The sequence below is a fragment of the Ictidomys tridecemlineatus genome, unplaced genomic scaffold, assembly GCF_052094955.1.
Source record: "Ictidomys tridecemlineatus isolate mIctTri1 unplaced genomic scaffold, mIctTri1.hap1 Scaffold_604, whole genome shotgun sequence".
Lineage (NCBI taxonomy): Eukaryota > Metazoa > Chordata > Mammalia > Rodentia > Sciuridae > Ictidomys > Ictidomys tridecemlineatus.
This window is the reverse complement of record NW_027524123.1, coordinates 45,293-63,839: the sequence shown is the minus strand read 5'-3', so window position 1 is coordinate 63,839 and position 18,547 is coordinate 45,293.

The window sequence follows — 18,547 nt, the reverse complement described above, 5'->3', positions numbered from 1 at the left end:
ATCAGTGACCTGAATAATTCCAAAAAGCCACATCAAAGTACCGAGTCATCCTCCTGCCTTTAGAAAGCTGAAGTGTTTTGGAGAAGAGACCACAAATCCCAAGAACCTGGGAGTTCTGTTGCCAAAGATGACCTTCCCTAGAGTTTGGAAGTTTATGCATCATGATAATAACCGAAATAAAGCCTGGTAAATTTTCATAACTCCAGAGGAATATTACAAAATCCAATGTACTTTTGCTTCTACCTGTGAATGAAAATTCATTTTTCCCATTATTTTATATTATAGCACAGTCTACATAGGTTTGTTCTTAATTACTTGGTAATTATCTCTCCATGGATTAGAAGATTTGCTTCCAACTGCAAACTCTTTGTAAACAGAGAACACCTCTTCTCACCTTCTTACACCTCCTTATTAACAGGCTGCTCCCTCTCCTGTGTATTGGCCGGGTTCCCTCATTGCTTACAGGCACCTGCTTTACCCCCATGAGTCCTTCCAAAGGAATGTACAGGAGTCTGGAGTGCATAGGTATAGGTGGGGGGAAAGAATCATCCCTACTGTAGATCCTGGGGTTTTTATTATCATTAAGGCTGATTCAATGTCATATATCTGTTTCCTTTAAGAATCTCTTCAGGCCATTTTGTCTATAAATAGGAATCATCTTTCAGAGCCAATAATTCCAGGAGCATTGTTTACTTAGATCAGAATATTCTTATTTTTTTTAAATGCCTGTTTTCATAGGTTATTATTTCTTTTCATTAGGAATGAAGCAAAAACACATACAGAAGCATAAACATATTGATCTTGGTTATCAACAATAGAAATCAGACATTTGCTTTCCACATTACAAATGTGACACATATATCAAATATTATCTGTAACTACTGTAACTATGGTAATTTTAAGACCTGCCACTGGATCGTGGTGTTTTAAAGGAAGCTCATAAATTATCTTAAACTTGCATTACTTTTAAATATTGACAATTATTTGAAGATGAATGACTTGCTTTCTACTCCTGTGGACTTTCTTTTCTGCATTTGCCTCTACCCAAAAAGAGGCTACTGAGACTTCTTCAGAAAATACTTGGTGAGATTCAAGAAAATGGTTTGTTTTCTTTTATTCATTTCTACAAGTGTCAAAACCACAGACTCTTAAAGAACTCTGAAATGTGTGTTCTCAAGGGCCACAGTGGGAAGGCAATATGGATTGCTCCCTTTGGAGGTGATCCCAGGTGACAGGTGCTGGGTGCCCCAAGGCAGGTGGCACCTAGTGTTCAGGAGGTCAGGGGAAAGCCAGCCCCAGGAGGCAGGCTGAAAGGGGAGGAAAGGAGCCCTGAGACAGGGAGAATAGCTTGCACCCTGTGCAGGATAGTGGGACTGAGACCTGGATTGTCAGGTGCGGAATGGTCCTCAGGGAACCTCTCTGTGTCACCTTTAAAAGCCCCTGTGAAGATTGGATTGAAGCAGCAGGTGGTGGAAGACATTCCCACTGGAAACCAACATACTGTGAGACCTCACTCAGCCACTGTCTAGCAGGGTAGCCTCATGCACAAGACTTTCCTCTCTCAGCTCCTGCTTCCTCCTCTGTAACAGGAAAGAGGCGCATTAGATAATCTCAGAGTTTCCTTCCAGCCCTGTAGATGCATGATTGACTCCATAATAGGTTTCTAAACTGTAAACTATTATAGAAAGTATCTGCTGGGAATGGAAACACCTTAGCCATTCCAAAACAAGGTGCCATACAATCTTTTCTGAGTGGTTATTTTTTGTGAATTTTATATTTCTTCTTTATGTATCTTACCTGCAGGAAGAAATTAATGCAGGAAATGCACAGGATGATGGTTTTATACAGACACTCACCAGATCCAAGATCTAGAAAATTTGCAGGGAACCATAAGGATCCCTGTGCTCCCTTCCTGCTTATGAGCTCCCTTGACAGACAGCCCTGCCTGTCCTCTAGAAGCACAGTTTGCACTTTCCTGTTCTAGTCCATTCCGGTGAAATCCTTCAGAATGAGCCTTCTGTGTCTGGCTCCTTTTAGCTAATATTCTGCTTACGAGAGGATCAGGTAGATGCATGTTGGAGTTGGATCTCTGCTGTCATTCTCTTTGAACATGTCCCAATCCATTTATCCACTCCATGGTTACCTGCATTTGTGTCCTTTCCATGGGGGATAATGGCGAGAGTGCTGTGAACCATTTTGTGTATGCGGTTTCGATGGACACATGCAGGCAATTTTGCACAATCCATAAAGCGCAGGTTTTTTTCATTTTGACAAGTTGATTTTGACAAATGGTTCTCTAAAGCGGCTGCACCTGTTTATCCTTCTACTGGACTGCATGCGAGTTCCAGTTGCTCCAAATCATTTGTGAGCCTCCATATTTTCAGTCTTTTGATTTTATTCATCGCAGTGATGCACAGTAGACTCACCTGGTAGTCCTGATTCACATTTCTAAGTACTGATATCTGAAGGGAATCATAATTGGAACAACTAAAGCCAGCTAGCAGTTTCCTAAATGTGTTTGCTTTGTGTCTTACTGCTTTAAAAATCCTAATAGATTAAATGCATAACATATAATTATACAATTTCAGTTCAATGCTTTAAAGAAGTCTCTGTCTGCTTGAGTAGAAATGATTAAATTAAGAACTGTCAGACGCTGGGCGAAGGGTACCAACTTTCAATGATAAAATTAATAATGTCTGGGGATCTGATATACAGTATAGGATGTAATCGGTGTCATTTTAGTTGATTTGATTGTGAGAATCATCACACAATATGTACATATATCAAATCATCACATACACTGAATACACAAAATTTTTATTTGTAGATTCAATATTTAATTGGTCTTTTTAGTGGTTGTGAAGTGCTTTCTAATTTGTTCTTCTTAGGTACACGTGACAATAGAGTGTATTTTCACATATTATACATACATGGAGTATAGCTTATTCAAATCAGGATCCCTCTCTTGTGGTTGAACATGATATGGAGTTCACTGTATTCATATATGAACATAGGACACTTATGTCCAATTCGTTCTGCTGTCTTTCGAGGAAGTATTTTAAAATACATATCCCTGAACAAAATGAGGCTTGGTATTTTAAAATTAATGTGATATGTATCATATGATAAATTCTTTTTAAAATGGAATAAATAAATAGATCCGTCATATATATTTTAAAAAAAAAATAGGGCTGTTCATATGCCATTTCATCAGTGAGATTTCCAGGAAAAGGTTCTCAGCCTCCTTTTGAACCCACCCCTTTGGTTCATATCACAGTATCTAAATACCGACATTCTGCAGTTTTGGAAGTTCCTATTTAATGATGGTGATATGTAGCTGGAGAAAAGAGTCCTCGCCTGGGTAAAATAATCCTTTTCCCTGTGTGCCTCTGACTCTGTCGTAGGTGATCTGTGCTATCTGCATAAGGCATCACACATGACCTTCATGGTGCCCTGCATACCCCTTTCCCCTTCCTTTATGCCAGTCTTCTCCCACCAGTGATAGCTAACAGACCAACCACTCCTTAAAGCTTGGAAGTACTCTCTCTGCCCTCACACCAGCCCAGGGCACGTCCATTTCTGGCTAAATATTAATAGGCTTTTTGGATTTGATGGACTAATTCAGCTGTCAACCAGTTAAAATAGATACCTCATCTGAGAAATCAGATCAAAGTTGATATTTTAAAGCAATGCACACATTTTTGGAAAGCTCCATTTCTATATCAATGTACCACCTTACAATTAAAAAGAAAACCCACTAGCCCTTGGACAGCAAAGACCTACTGTTGACAATACTACTTACTTTTAAAAGCCTGCTCATAATAGTTCAAACATAAATTGCCTGTTTATGTATTTTTAATTGTAAAATGTTTATCACCACCAACACCTTTTTATTTCTCTTCACTGAATAAAATTTTCGATAATAACACATAAATATTTGACACTGCATTAACATGATTCTAAAATCACAATTTCAGTTAATGATAGGCATGTTATTATTTGTCTACAATAATTGCATCTATACACTGAGTAGTAATTGAAATATTTTTATTAACAGGGTTTGACATATCTAGTAACTAGTTTATCTTTTATGAAAAGACAAAATTCTTTGAGCATAATCTACTTAAAATTTTACATGCCCATAAATCATTTGCTTTTCTCTATGATGCTAATTTGGACCAATGTTCAATTTGAAGCATCTTCTATTTCAATCACACAAGAATGGATGGTATTGCTAGATGTGGTGGTGCATGCCTGGAATCACAGAGGCTTGGGAGGCTGAGGCAGGAGGATCTGTGTTCAAAGCCAGCCTCAGCAACTTAGCAAGGTGCTAAGCAACTCAGTGAGACCCTGTCTCTACAGAAAATACAAAATAGGGCTGAGGATGTGGCTCAGTGGTCAAGCACCCCTGAGTTCAATCTCCAGTATCCCCCACCCTTCAAAAAAAGAACTATAAATTTATCTGGTTAACATAAAGTTGCTAAGTGACCAGAAGTTCACTTCCTGGAATTTAATGTTCTGATATTAAGGGTAGAAGATGGCAATCATATACTGCTATCATCCACATATTTAAAACACAAAACTGGAATTGAATAAGTTGCCCAAATTGGAAAAGACTGAAACCTTCACAAGAGTCTCACATAAACAGATTTCCATCCTATCTTCTTAATTAAATAAAAAAATCACTAACAAAAAAATCATAGTTATTTCAGTGTAAGTTGTGGTGTTCTGACACAGGTAGGCACTGAGTGATGACAAATACCATAACCATTACCCCACTGTGTATCTTCTCTTGAAAAATCAGGCTATCCTGCTAATAAACCTTCATTCCAACAAGCTGTGGTCCAAAGCTGAGAGACTCTAACATTCCTTCTTTTGGAGACTGGGTAATCCAAGATTTTCATGATTTTTTTCTAACATCTAAATTTAAATAATTAAAAAATCTTACACTTAAGAAAATGCATTCATCTCTAGATAGAGAAATGTAAGGAGCAAAGGTCTACCTAAGTTGACTGAGGACGTCATGAGGTGAGAACTGGGAATAAAATGAAGATCCCTTAAGTTCTGATTCTTTAAAAAATTATTTGTTCTTTCCAGATATACATTACCGTAGAGCATATTTTGACATATTCATGCATAATTATAACTTGTTCCAATTGGGATCCCATTATTGTGGTTTTTAAAGAACATAGAGTTACATTGGTCAGGTATTCATATATAAGGATAGGAAAGTGATGTCCAGTTCATTCTACTATTTCTTCTATTCCCATTCCCCCTCCGTTCCCTTTATTCCCCTTTGTCTAGTCCAATGAACTTCTAATCTTCCCCTGTGTTGTTGTAAGTTAGCCTCTGCATATCAGAGAGAATATTCAGCCTTTACTTTGGGGAAGTGGCTTAGTCTCTAGTTCCATCTTTTTACCAGCAAATGCCATAATTTTATTCTTCTTTATGGCTGGGTAATATTACATTGGATATGTGTACCATATTTTCTTAATGCATTCATCTGTTGAAGGGCATCTAGGTTGGTTCTATAGCTTGGCTATTGTGAATTGAGCTGCTGTAAACATTGAAGTGGCTGTGGCGATGTAGTATGCTGATTTTAAGTCCTTTGGTATATACTGAGGAGTGGGATAGCTGGGTCCAATGGTGGTTCCATTCCAAGTTGTCAGATACTTACCTAGCACTTGGGTAGGTACTTAAAGCCAGAGTCCAAAATCTTTTAATCTTAGAATTTAGCTTCTATAGTTTGTAGATCCTTCATAAATGGCCATGAAAACATTGGAATTTATGTTTTAGAGGCATCTGCAGGTGAATAGAAAACCAAGGACTTATTAATGAAATTTAAGAGCTTGGGCTTTGAGCTCAGGCAAATCTGGACTTAGATTCTCCTTGTTCTAATCTTGCACACATGTAAGTAAATTCATATTCCAGCTCTCAGCATGCCCTTCACAGTGACCTTGAAGTCCAACCCCATCCTCCCCAATAGGTTGGCTAAATTGCTGCTGCACCTCCCGAGGAGACCTCTGCCTTTTCCTCTGCCACTTTCCATCTTCTCTTCAGACACAAATGTGATTTTCTTTCAAAAATTGAAAGTAGATTCTGCTGTGTCTCTGCTCAAAATTTATGAACAACTTCCAATTCACTCCAAGTAAACTAAAAACTTACTATGAGCTGAAGAGACATATGCAATATTCACGTGGCCCCCGCTTCCTGGTCTTATTGCTCATGGGACCCTGTGCTTTGCCACCCTGAGCTGACTCTGCAAATTCCAACCACCCTGGCTTGTTCCCTGACCACTTCAAGCACACCCCTCTTGGGGTCTTTGCCCCTGTGCTTTGTCTACCTGAGTTATTTCTCTTCTAATGGTTAACATGGCTGGTGTTTTCAGGACAACTCTCAAAAGTCTCCTACAGAGTGGGTGGACTGTGACCCAATCGATATGTACAACATTGTCACTTGTATTCTTTCCATCCTCACTGGGATTTCTCTATTTATTTTTTTTTCTTTTTGCTGGAAGTATTTTCTCCTCTCTAATAGTCAATCTGATTTGGTTATTGAGTGTGTTCCCTATCCATTCTGCCCGCTCACTGGATAACATAACCATAAATGGAGATGTTTGCTTATTAAGTGTCCTGGACCCTGGTTATGGTTTAGATACGAGGTGTGCAACCAAACCTTATGTGTGAGAGAAGGCAAAATGTTCAGAGGTAAAATGATTAGATTATGAGAGGTCGGACCTAATCAGTGGATTAACCCACTGATATGGATTACCTGGGGGGTAACTATAGTCAGGTAGGGTGTACATGGAGGAAGTAGGTCACTGGGGGTGTGCCTTAAAAGTTTATATTTTGTCCTTGGTGAGCAGAGCTCTCTCTGCTTCCTGGTTGCTGTGTCCTGAGCTGCTTTCCTCCTCCACATCCTTCTGCCATGATGCTTGGACTCAACTTGGGCCCAATACCATGGAGTTGGCTGACTATGGACTGAATCTCTAAAACCCTGAGCCAAAATAAAATTTTCCTCCTCTAAGTTTATTTTTGTTAAGTCTTTTGGTCATGGAGACACAAAATATGACTAAAACAACCATAGAATAGTTCCTCATATACAGAAGCACCCAGTACATATTTATGCATGAGCTAACAAATCAAGAAATGAACCTCTCTGAATCCTAGAAGAGGTTAGTGTAACACTCACAGAGCAACTTTACAATCACATGAGACAATGTATGTGATGAGTTTAGCATGGCATCTAGATATAGTGGGTTAAATGCAATGGACTACTCAAATTAATTTCCCTTGTTTCCTAAATGTGGCTACATCGTTAAGAGGAGCTATCGCCAATCAAGAGTCACAACTTGCTCAAAGGATACTTTATAGACAGATGTCATGGTGATTAAAATCCCGAAGGCTCACTTCCCCTTTTCCATTTTCCTTCCCTCTCTTCCCTCTCCCCCTCACTTGTGTGAGCTGAGAGAAAGGCAGAGGATTCGAGATTGTAGGCACAGGTCAGCCTCATGGGACAAGAGGCAGAGAATGGCAGAAAATGGATTTTGAAGGGCAAATGAGAGCTGTCTGGTGAAGAGGAACTTATTTTTATGTAGTGCTAAATCTTCCAAGACAGCCTCTAATTTCCTTACATATGGTGTTAGCCCCTCATGCATGTAGGCACTGAAGGGAAACATCTAAATATGTGGGTCTCACTTCCGAATGAGCGCATAGCATTGGAATGTAAGTACATATTTTATGGCAGCCAATAATAATAAAATCACCATTCCATGTCAAATACTGTTCGTCCCATCTCCCTCGGCCTTGGACTAATTCCTGCAGGTTTAATAGCTGTGGGAGACCTGTGTTCATTGCATAGGTAACTGCAAATGAAAATGCTCTGCTCGACTGTGTTTCTACAAGTCTCCCTCGCTGTGCATCATCAGCTGTACAAGTGTTCTGCCAATATTCATCCTCCGAAGGGTCGTCGTGAGATGCTCCTGTCCTCTCGCAGAAGCTCCAGCTGAGAAACTGCTGGAACACCACAAGCAGGAGCAGCCAGCACCAAGACACATTGCAAGCTGCTTCCAGGGCAGTACCTGGAATTTCAAGTTCCCGACTTAGGCTGAGACGTATTGACTGCACCGTGCCTCCAGAGAGGAATCACAGCTGGCCAGCAAAATGCATCAGGGTCTGGCTTAACCTCTGTTCCCAGAAGGATTTCCCTTGGGAATCTGGGACCCACGGAAGGGCAGGCCTTTGACTGAGCTAATTGCGGCAGATTGGGTCCAGAACATCGGGTGGCAGAGAGTTGCTTTCCTGGGAGATGAGCCAGTGGTTCATTCCCTTGTTCTTCCCTGACTTCTACTTCTTTCTTAAAGTCACATACAGATCTGCAGCTAAACATATTGCTGTTTAAAGGAAATCACAAATCAATGTAATGTGCTCTGGCATTAATTACTACATGGAAAATATGTTGTACTGGAGAGCAGAAACACCAGGTGATGTTAGTTGATAGAATCAGGGCTCCCTGATGTTCCCCTCCTGCAGACTGACCTCATTCATTTGGTCACAAAGTACGCCATCAGCTGAGAACCTTGGACTCAGGGATGACTAGCATGACAGTTACTTTCCACCCTTATCTGTATTGCTTCTGAAAAGTCATCTAACACTTGACATTCTCTCGTCACCCAAAAGTCGAGTCCAAAAATTGACATCTCTCATCACTCATCTGTCAATTTCTTGGCATCGATGTCAAAACCACTTAAAAGAGAGAATGACCAACCCCATGGAGTGACTCCTCCCCCATCTATGCTCCTGGGGAGACCAGAGTAAGGAGGAGCAGATACCACCAGGCAAAAGAAGATAGCACTCTCACTGTGTGTGAATAGATGAACTTTGCTTTTGTTAGGGAAGAGTTGATTCTTTCTTTTAAAGAACAGAGCACATTTATTTAAAGTCTCCTGTGAATGGTTATTATAGAAAATGTAGGAATATAAAGAGTCTTTAATTGTACCTGTGCTTTCAGGAGGTTGGCAGTGTGTTGGGAAGGAGAATTCTTGATGTACTGAATATTCTTAAGTCGAGTGTGTGCAATTGCCCAGAAATACAGCAGGAAAGGGAATTCTTCCTTTTTCACCTCCCTGACCTTTGGACCTCAGCTATGTGTGCTGTAAAGATGAAAACTGTCCTAGGACCGAAACTATACAAAACGACACAGATGGACAGGCTTGTTGGACAGTGTAATTTGGAACGAACTTAATTGGGAAGCAAAGAAATCAGGATTGGGAAAAATGAAACACCGCTGATCTCACAGGCTTAACACAGGAAATCCTTTCAGTGTGGTCCCAATGGGGCATAAAGGACCATGTCCTGGACAGGGTCTTCACCTGGGCATGCCAGCTCATTTCCTAGGGGCAAAGTCCAGAGAAGTTTCAACCATAAGCCCACAGCAGCTTGCTTTTTTGGGAGGTGGTGGTAGGTATAGGTTGTACAGAAGGCCAAGTCTGGGTGGTTCTCTGTCTGACACCATCTTGGACAATTCTTGCTACTTACATATGGTAAGTACTACTTATGGTATCTTCAGCCTGTCTGTGACCATCTTCTCCAATCAGTTAGTCTCTTTTCCTGGTGAAATTTACAAAAGGAAAGTTAATAGGGGGAACTGTAACTTCCCCCACCACTGGTGGTCTCGGACTCATATGTGAACGCCCACTCAGCATGTCTTCCTTGGGCCACAACACCTGCCTTGTGTACTGATATGTTGAATTCAGCAGGGGGATGCATAAGTGTCCCAGTGAATCTCAACTGCCAAACACTCCTCTCTGGATCTTTATTGGGCAGCAGTCAGATATCCTCATGATCAGGGTCCCTGCCAATGGGTTGACCCCCTTCCTGGCCTCTGAATCTTTTGGCACAGTAGCACAAAGTGACCAAACATGACCGTGACCAATTTCAGTGGAAATTTGGCCATACTCTTAGCACCACAGAGCCTAGAGTTGCTGAAATAATGAAACACCTTTGCTAAGTAGGTTACTGAGAATGGAGTAAGTGGAGTCAAACATACTTTTACCACTTGGAAACTGAACTCAGAGACTTTACCTTTCTTCGTTCCTAAACAATAACAGAAACAACAAAAATGGGTATTTTATAAAAAATAATAATAATAATTCATTTGATTTGGACTGGAGGTCTTGCAAGTCTGAGAACTTGACGATAGCATCTGGTTGGCATTGGGGGAGGAGCTCAAGATGGAAAGGCAAGTGAGCCTAGGGAGGTCACATGGTGAGAAAGGAAGTGAAAGGGGGTACAAAGAGCTGGCCAGCTCTAGGAATAACCAGTCCACACCCTCTGGAACTACATTAATCGCTGCACAAGGGTAGTGACCTCATTAGCTCTTAATGGTCTCAGCACTGCTCAGTAGGGATTACATTGTGGTGAAGTCTCAACATAAGCTTTAGTGAGGATAAACCATAATTCAAACCATAGCACTTCCTACTGGTGACAGGGCACCATATTGTTTTAGTTTATTTAGGATGCATTCTTTATCCTGGAGAATGGTGTCCCATGCTCACATGGAATCATTTCTTGTTGTTATCTCAATTGCCCCTTGAAGAGTTATTCTATGTTCATTGGGCAGGTGGCTCTTGAGTAGTGTAGTACTTGCTAGAACCAGGAGATTACAGTATTCAGGTGCACAGTGCCTCACCTCCTCTGCTGGAAGGGGGGGCACATTAATGCAAGGGCACTGACCTTCCATTTTTAACAAACATATGTCTTCCAGATTTGTTCTTTTATGATGGAGTTGGCTGTTTTTGACTATCTGCATTTTCATGTAATTGCAGAATCCATGGGCCAATTTATGTGCATACACAGGGGCTGTTAAAGTCTAACTATAATTATTTCAAATCTGTAGATCAATTTGGGGAGAATTAACATCTTAACAACACTCAGTTGTCCAATCTACAAACATCATGCATTTCTTTATTTAGATCTTAATTCCTCTCAATAACATCTGTGCAGAGGTTTAAACATCTTTGTCTCTTTATATTTAAAGTCCTTAATATTATTGACAGGATATCTTTCATTCATTTATTTATTGACTTTTATTATAGGCTCTATAGAATATAATAATTACTTGGAATTGATCAAATGGTCAGCAAACTCCCTAACTTCACCCATCCTAATTATTGTATATGCACCAGCATATAATGTGTGGATAGTGATAATTTTGCTTCTTTCCTATCTATCCCCACATATTTTTTTCCCTTAATTTAACCCACTGGCCTGTATCACCAGGACAATTATGAATGAAATAAAATAATGAAAATATTTGCCTCTGTTATACTCTCAAAGGAAGAGTATCGAAAATGTCACTTGTCGATATGATGTCCACAACATTGTTTTTGTAACTACCTTTTATCAAACTTAGGAAATTCCCTTCTGTTCCCACTTCACTATGATTTTTATCATAAATATATATGAGTCTGGTCATTGGTATGTCACATCCTTTGAAAAGATTATATTTCTTTCTCCACTATTTTGTTAATGTAACAAATGAGATCTGTTAATTTTTTTACAAGTGATATAAATCCTTGTTTTCCTGGGATAAATGCATCTAGATTTACCTATAGGAGATGACAAGATGAGGTTTCTGAGACTAGATGTGCACCTGAGGATTTTTTTAAATTTATATGTGGCAGTGGAATGCATTACAATTCTTATTATACTATAGAGCACAATTTTTCATATGTCTGGTTGTATAAAAAGTATATTCACACCAGTTCATGTCTTCATACATGTACTTTGGATAATAATGTCAATGACATTTCACCATCATTTCTAACCCATTGCCCCCTCCCTTCCCCTCCCATCACTCTGCCCTATATAGAGTTGTCTAATCCTCCCATGCTCCCCCTCCCTACCCCCCTATGAGTAAGCCTCCTTATATCAGAGAAAACATTCGGTATTGTTTTTTTGGGATTGGCTAACTTCACTTAGTATTATCTTCTCCAATAAACCCTCCACAGCTCACTGATCCTTCAGATTTTGTTTTGTTCTCTTTAAGCTAGTTCTCCTAGACTGTTACATAGCAATTTCTAATCGCTGAAAATGAAGTCAAAGTAGTTTTATATTCAAGATTTGCCAATATCTATTTATTCACTGCTGTGTAATATTCTGTTGAGCCAGGCACGGTGGTCCATGTCTCTAATCCCAGAGACTCAGGAGGCTGAGACAGGAGGATGGCCAGTTCAAAGTCAGCCTCTGCAAAAGCGAGGCTCTAAGCAACTCAGTGAGACGCTATCTCTAAATAAAATACAAAATAGGGCTGGGGATGTGACTCAGTGGTCAAGTGCCCCTGAGTTCAATCCCTGGTAACCCCCCCCAAAAAAAGGAATGTTGTTGAGTAAATATATTTTATTCATTCTTCTTTCTATTCTTACACATTTTTCAACATTTTGCTAATATGAACAAAGATAATCTGAAATAATATATGTAAATTACTTTTATTAAAAATGTATCTAGTACATATAAAATATGTGCAAATATATATATGTACATATATATTTATATTTATATAAACATGCACATGAATATGTTTATAGAAATGTATATACAAATACTTTGTAAATATATGTTTATAGAATATGTGTATATTCATATATATAAAAACACATACATGAAATAATTTTTCCAAGAACAAACCTCAGGGAGGTTTTCTTCCTGGATATTTTCTATTATAGATCATGGTAATTTTAACAGTCTTTCATATACATTTTGGTACATAGGAAAGCATTTCTCTTGTGCCCATACTTCTCAAGAGAATTTCTGGGTCACTGGATATATGAATATTCCAATGAAAAAGAAATTGGTCTCTGCTGATTAAGGCAGCTAAATTTTTACTTCCTACTAGTAGATTCCACTAGCTTAATGGAGAGACACAGCAGCAGATGCTGTCATTCCACTGAAAAATGATGCTCCTTTGCCTGGGATTGGATGGATTAGGAACACAAATTGAAGGTAACAAAAGTAGCTATGAAAAGACTTGCTGATGAAGTCCATGTCAACAGAAAGAAAAAGAGACAAATAGCCAGCCACAGTGGTGCATCCCTGTAATCCCAGTATCTCGGAAGGCTGAGGGAGGAGGACCGAAATTTGAGGTCAGCCTCAGCAACTTGGTGAGGCCTTAAGCAACTTGCCTAGATGCTGTTTAAAAAGAAAACAAAAAGGCTGGGGATATGACTCAGTGCTAAAGTGCCCCTGGGTTCAATTTCTGGTATTTAAAAAAAATTAAAAAATAATTCTCAGTTTTTATCAAAGCATGAATAGATGGCAGTGCTATTATTGGGGTTGAAGGAAAGCTTTGGCATCATTGATGAATTCTATATTTTATAAAGATGTTTTTCTCAGTGATACTTTAAAAGATTGCACAGCTCTTACAAGCTATGGTTACAAAATATCCCACTTACTTAACAATTTTGGGAGCTTTTTTTGGCAATTTTCATAATATAACGGGACTTGGCAATATTTTTGCCAAGAGCTAGCTAGTAGATGTTTTAGGTTTGCAGACCTTCATATTTCAGGTCTTCGGCCATCATACAGGAATAAGTGAGGCTGGGTTCCAAAACAGCTTTATTTTTGCTAAGAGCTAGCTAGTGAATGTTTTAGATTTGCAGACCTTCATATTTCAGGTCCTTGACCATCATACAGGAATAAGTAAGACTGGGTTCCCAAACAGCTTTATTTATTGAAACAGGCCCGGGCCACAGACTACCAACCTTTGACATCCATGGTGGTAGAATGATTGACTGAATAAATGCTAATTAACAGAAGCCCTCAGAAATATTGAACTTGGAGATGGAGGCAACGCAAAAGTTTGGCAAATCAGGCCCTGATCTTTGTGAAGCCATTTCATTTCCCTTATTTGTGATTCCTGTGAGCCTCCAGACTGTGTTAGAACCCTGTCCCCAAATGTGCAAGGCACAAAATGTGGAAATCAGATAGGGGCCCTTTTGATTAAAAGACTTCTGTTGTCAAATCTCCGTAGAAAAATAGAGGTGAAAAGGCCTTTTAAAATCAGACAGCCAGAGGCGAGATATTTGTTTTGATTTCTGATTCACATCACTTATTCCAAGTGGCATTTCAGCCTTTCCAGATATTTTTTCTAAATTATCCATCATTGAAAGGTGTCACCTGAAGTTGACAATCACCTCCCCTTTGCAGGGGTCAGAGCTAGTTATTCTCAGTGTGTCTCGTGGAGGAATGCAGTCCCTACATTCTAAAGGTTATTAATATTTACTCCATATTGTGATGTATTGAAGTAGCCACTTTAATCTTGCCTTTCAAGTCTTGATAACAGAAAGGATGGGAAGATTAATAACCCCATGATGGGTAACTAATTGCTTTTGCTTCAGCCTGCAACCTTCCACCCCTCCCAGAGCTCATTCTAAAGTCCATTTGACAATCTCAGATATGGTTTTCAAGCCTGGATCCCAAGAGTTCCAACTCCAAATTGAATAGGAAAGAATATGTTAACAAAACAAAACAAAAACTTTTCTATCCATAAGGCTTTTCTACCGAAGCACTACCCAATATTATCCAGGTAGGGAATTTATTAGAGATAATTGCTAAGATGACTGTTAAGAACCGAACCAGTCTTTGCTTTGAAGAAAATGATTATGTTAATTAATTATGTTATTTAATTGTTTTTAAATATTTTTAATGATTTAATTCACTACCACACAATCAAAGCTTTACTCTGAAAATGCACTCAGTAAGTACCCCGCTGTCCAGTGCATTTTCATCCATCACCGAAAAATAGTTAACTAATCAGGCAAAGTTACCTGAACAAAGTGGCAAGGAACAGTAGGGTCTTAGGTGCACTGTCATGGAGACGGAAAAGATGAGTCAGGATGGTGGGAAAGACCAGGCCAATATACAGACAAGAGCATATTTCAGAGGAATCAGTCTGGTTTTTAATTTTACTGAGTCATAAATTAATCTCTGTTCATATAAAGCAAGAAAGAAGTTATGTCAATCAATGTCACTACACCTGTACACATGGGTCCCTTCTTCCTGTTGCCTCAGCAACTGAGACTGTAACAAAATGCATGAGGCATTTCTTGTTCATCTTGTTCTCAAAGGTTTGCAATAAACTACAACTGCTTTTACTTTTTCTTTTAAGAATTTGCTGGGGAAGAAATCATGAGTTATTTTCCCAAAATTAAATATTCAGAATTTTCCTCTCAAAAGAGAGATCTTTTGTTATTAAATTTTTAAAAAGTTTTTCAATACCAGTATTCATCCAGCAGAATGACTCCTAACCCAAATCTAACATGATATTAACCCTAACCATACTCTGTTCCCTGTATCTCATTTCATATAAAACCAGGTACAGAGTTTATCTTGAAATTCAGGTATGTAGAAGATTCTACACCTGCTGAAAACCTCACAGATAGATGCAGAAATGATCCCTGGAGAAGATGTAGGCAACTATGTAGGATCTGAGAGGCCTAAAGTCATCTTCCATGGCAAAAAACCTATCATCCTGATTCATCTGTCTGAATCAGCCTCTCTCTTCTCAATGCAGGCAAGATGGACCAAACCAGGCCTGTGTGGATAGCTGATCCTGGGCACATATAGTATGTATACCTTTCTAACTTGTGAAAAGGTTACAGGAAGATGGGGTAGCCACCATCTCATGGAACCCTTGGAAACCTCTGTTAGGACAAACTGGTTGCCAAGGCAGTGACCTCATTCACTTCCTTGAAGGAAGTGACCTCACCTCACTTCCTCTCTAACTTTGGATCCAGGTATCCAGGTACCCAGAGCCAGCCCCACTCCCAGTGGGCTCACTGTTTTGGATTTACCAAGGACAGAGTCATTCTTCCTTGGCACCTACTGATGTGGTGAAGGCCAAATGCCAGGAAAGCTCTGAAGAGGGGTCTCTTCTGATAAATAAGGTACTGGCTCATTGTTGGTTCCTGACAACTTCACAGTGTTGTCCAAAGAGACCAGAGCTGAGACAGGACAGGCCACTCCTGGGGAACACAGTGTCCCCCACCAGTCAGAGGACAGTTTGGATAGATGCAGACCAACTCAAGATGGGGTGTGTGTGTGTGTGTGTGTGTGTGTGTGTGTCCTTGTGGTTTTGTCTCATGTTCTAAGAATATGGAAAAAATATGAATTGTTCAGTTTGGAGTGGACTGCTTATTAGTGAGTCCTTTTGCTCAAGGCGAGTGTTTCTAGGTTGATGTATCCAAGTGTGTCTGTGGTCAAAGAAAGCAGAAAAAAGAATGTATCAGTGGATGTGTCCTGTGTAGTGGAAAGCTTTCCAGCACTCATCCTGGCCAATTTAGGAATGGACTGCTGCTTGCCTTGCAGATAGGCAACACCTACTATGGTCCTTAGTTCCTGTAACCTTCCTGAATTTTGGCCACTCTCCAGAAGGGGCTTGTGGTTTTGCATACAAGATATGTACCACCTTCAAGCTCTGTGACATGGCAATGAACTTGATTGCTAAAGAGAATGCCAAGCATCTCAGAAAACTCAGAAATCGGTGTGAGCAGTAAGGCTCTGAGTGGAGAAACCCTGCTTGGCTAGATAGCAACACAAGTAGCATGATCAAGAGCTGTCAGTGCCCTAGTGTTAACCTTGTGGAAAAGTCTGCCCCAGGGCTTTTATCTTACCTATTGTTCTGTTCCCCTGAATGTCAGGAAAGTCTTTGCCTCAGGCAATCCCTTTGTGAAGCCTCAAGAAAACAATTTCAAAATGAAAATAAAGGGGCCTCACTGTGGCTCTTTGGTAAAGTGCTTTGTAAAGGGATGTGTCTGAATCAAACTCTTTGCCCTGTGTGAGGCTGTGCCTTAGATTCTCAGCACCCCATGAAACTAAATAGAGATCTCATGAGTCTATCTAAAACTAAAATGACCAAAATAACAGTAATTTTAGATGAAGTCTCTCGCCTTCCTCTGGTAAGGCTCCTGACCTCCATGAAGTGAGAACAGGGATTCTTTGGGTTAAATTAGTTGTTCCAAGCCCTGCAGTAGCTAGAACAGGGGTGGTTGGGTTTTTTCATGACTCCGGGACACATAAAGACTCTACCCCCAGCAGTCAGTAGGCCTCTAATGTGAGAAGCAGAGCAGTATTAACTGCAGGCCCATTTTATCTATCCTGGTTCTCAGGAAGGGTGTCCAGGCCACCATGACATTAGGCAAATGAGGGGCATGGGAGCTTACTTTGGACACCATCTAGGACTGCTCCCATATGGGAACTTCCAGAGAGAAGGTTATGATGAGTTTCTATATGGAAGAAGATGAGGGACATGTAGGAGTGTTTTTGTTGGAATTGTGGTCATTTGTGAGGTGGTTGGAAGAGATAACTGGGTCAATCTCAGAATGAACTCTGGTGTGATTCCTATTAGAGACTGAGTTCTGGAAATGACCTCAGGAAGTATTGCCATGAAGACTGTTTGTATTTGAGGAGGCCAAGCATGAGAGGTGCCCTTGGAAACTGAGATCTAGGACCAGGGTGGCTTTCTCCACTACACTGAGAATCTCAGCCATGATCTCACATGATTTTCTTTGAAAGCCTTGTCAGCCATAGTTGAGAGCCAAAATACATGGACCTCACATTTTGCACCCCAATGGGCCTGGCTTTCTGTGACCTTTTGGCCACTCTTTCAAAAGACTTCCCTGTGTGAGTTGTCCAGAGCTTTCTTTGAAAGGATATTCCTCACCACTTAATGGTTACTGAAAGAATCAAAACCCACAGTGCCACCTACTTCATTCTTGGGTGATTGATAGACCAATAGCATGAAATATTTGAAATTCCCATGACCAGAAACCACTGGAGAAACTTGTTGGATCTCTTGTTGCTCATCATGGCTGAACCAGAAAGTGCCTTTATTGACTAGAATTCATGAAAAGGTTTAGAACAGAGATTTCGTTGAGTTGGATTCTGCTGGGAACTGGGTCTGGAGCAGTGGAGTGCAGGTATTTGATAAAACATCTGTGGTAGGGCCATGTGGATCTGCCATTGGCTTCCAAATAACATGTGACTGACATGGGGCAGCCATCAGACCCTTATATGTAATGGCATCTTGTTGTGGGGAGATGTTTTGGGGTAATGCTCAGAATCAGGTTGCTATGCTCAAGTGGGCAAAATGTATGGGATAGCAGCCCAGTTGGTGTTTTCTCTTGCAGACCCTGACTCACCACATGTGACAGAACCCTTCCAGCAATATGTCCCAGTTTGTTGTAGGGACAAACAAGGCATGGCACTGAACATAGCAGGAAACAGTTTTATTTGACTGCAGCCAAGTTCAGAGGGCACAACGTTTGTTTGTAATCAATCAATTTCCTGAACCCTGGGTTTAGGGAGTTTCAGATATTTATACCCAGCATGTAAGGGGAGAGGCTTAGAAGCTCACAGTCTGCAGAAATTCACATAAAACCAGCTTTTTGTTTCACTGTTTTGGGCAAGTTAACCCTTCAAGTACAACACCTGAGAATAGGAGAGCTTCTTCTCCCCTTGCTTTTCTCTTCCTACCAGCTGTTACCCTGGAG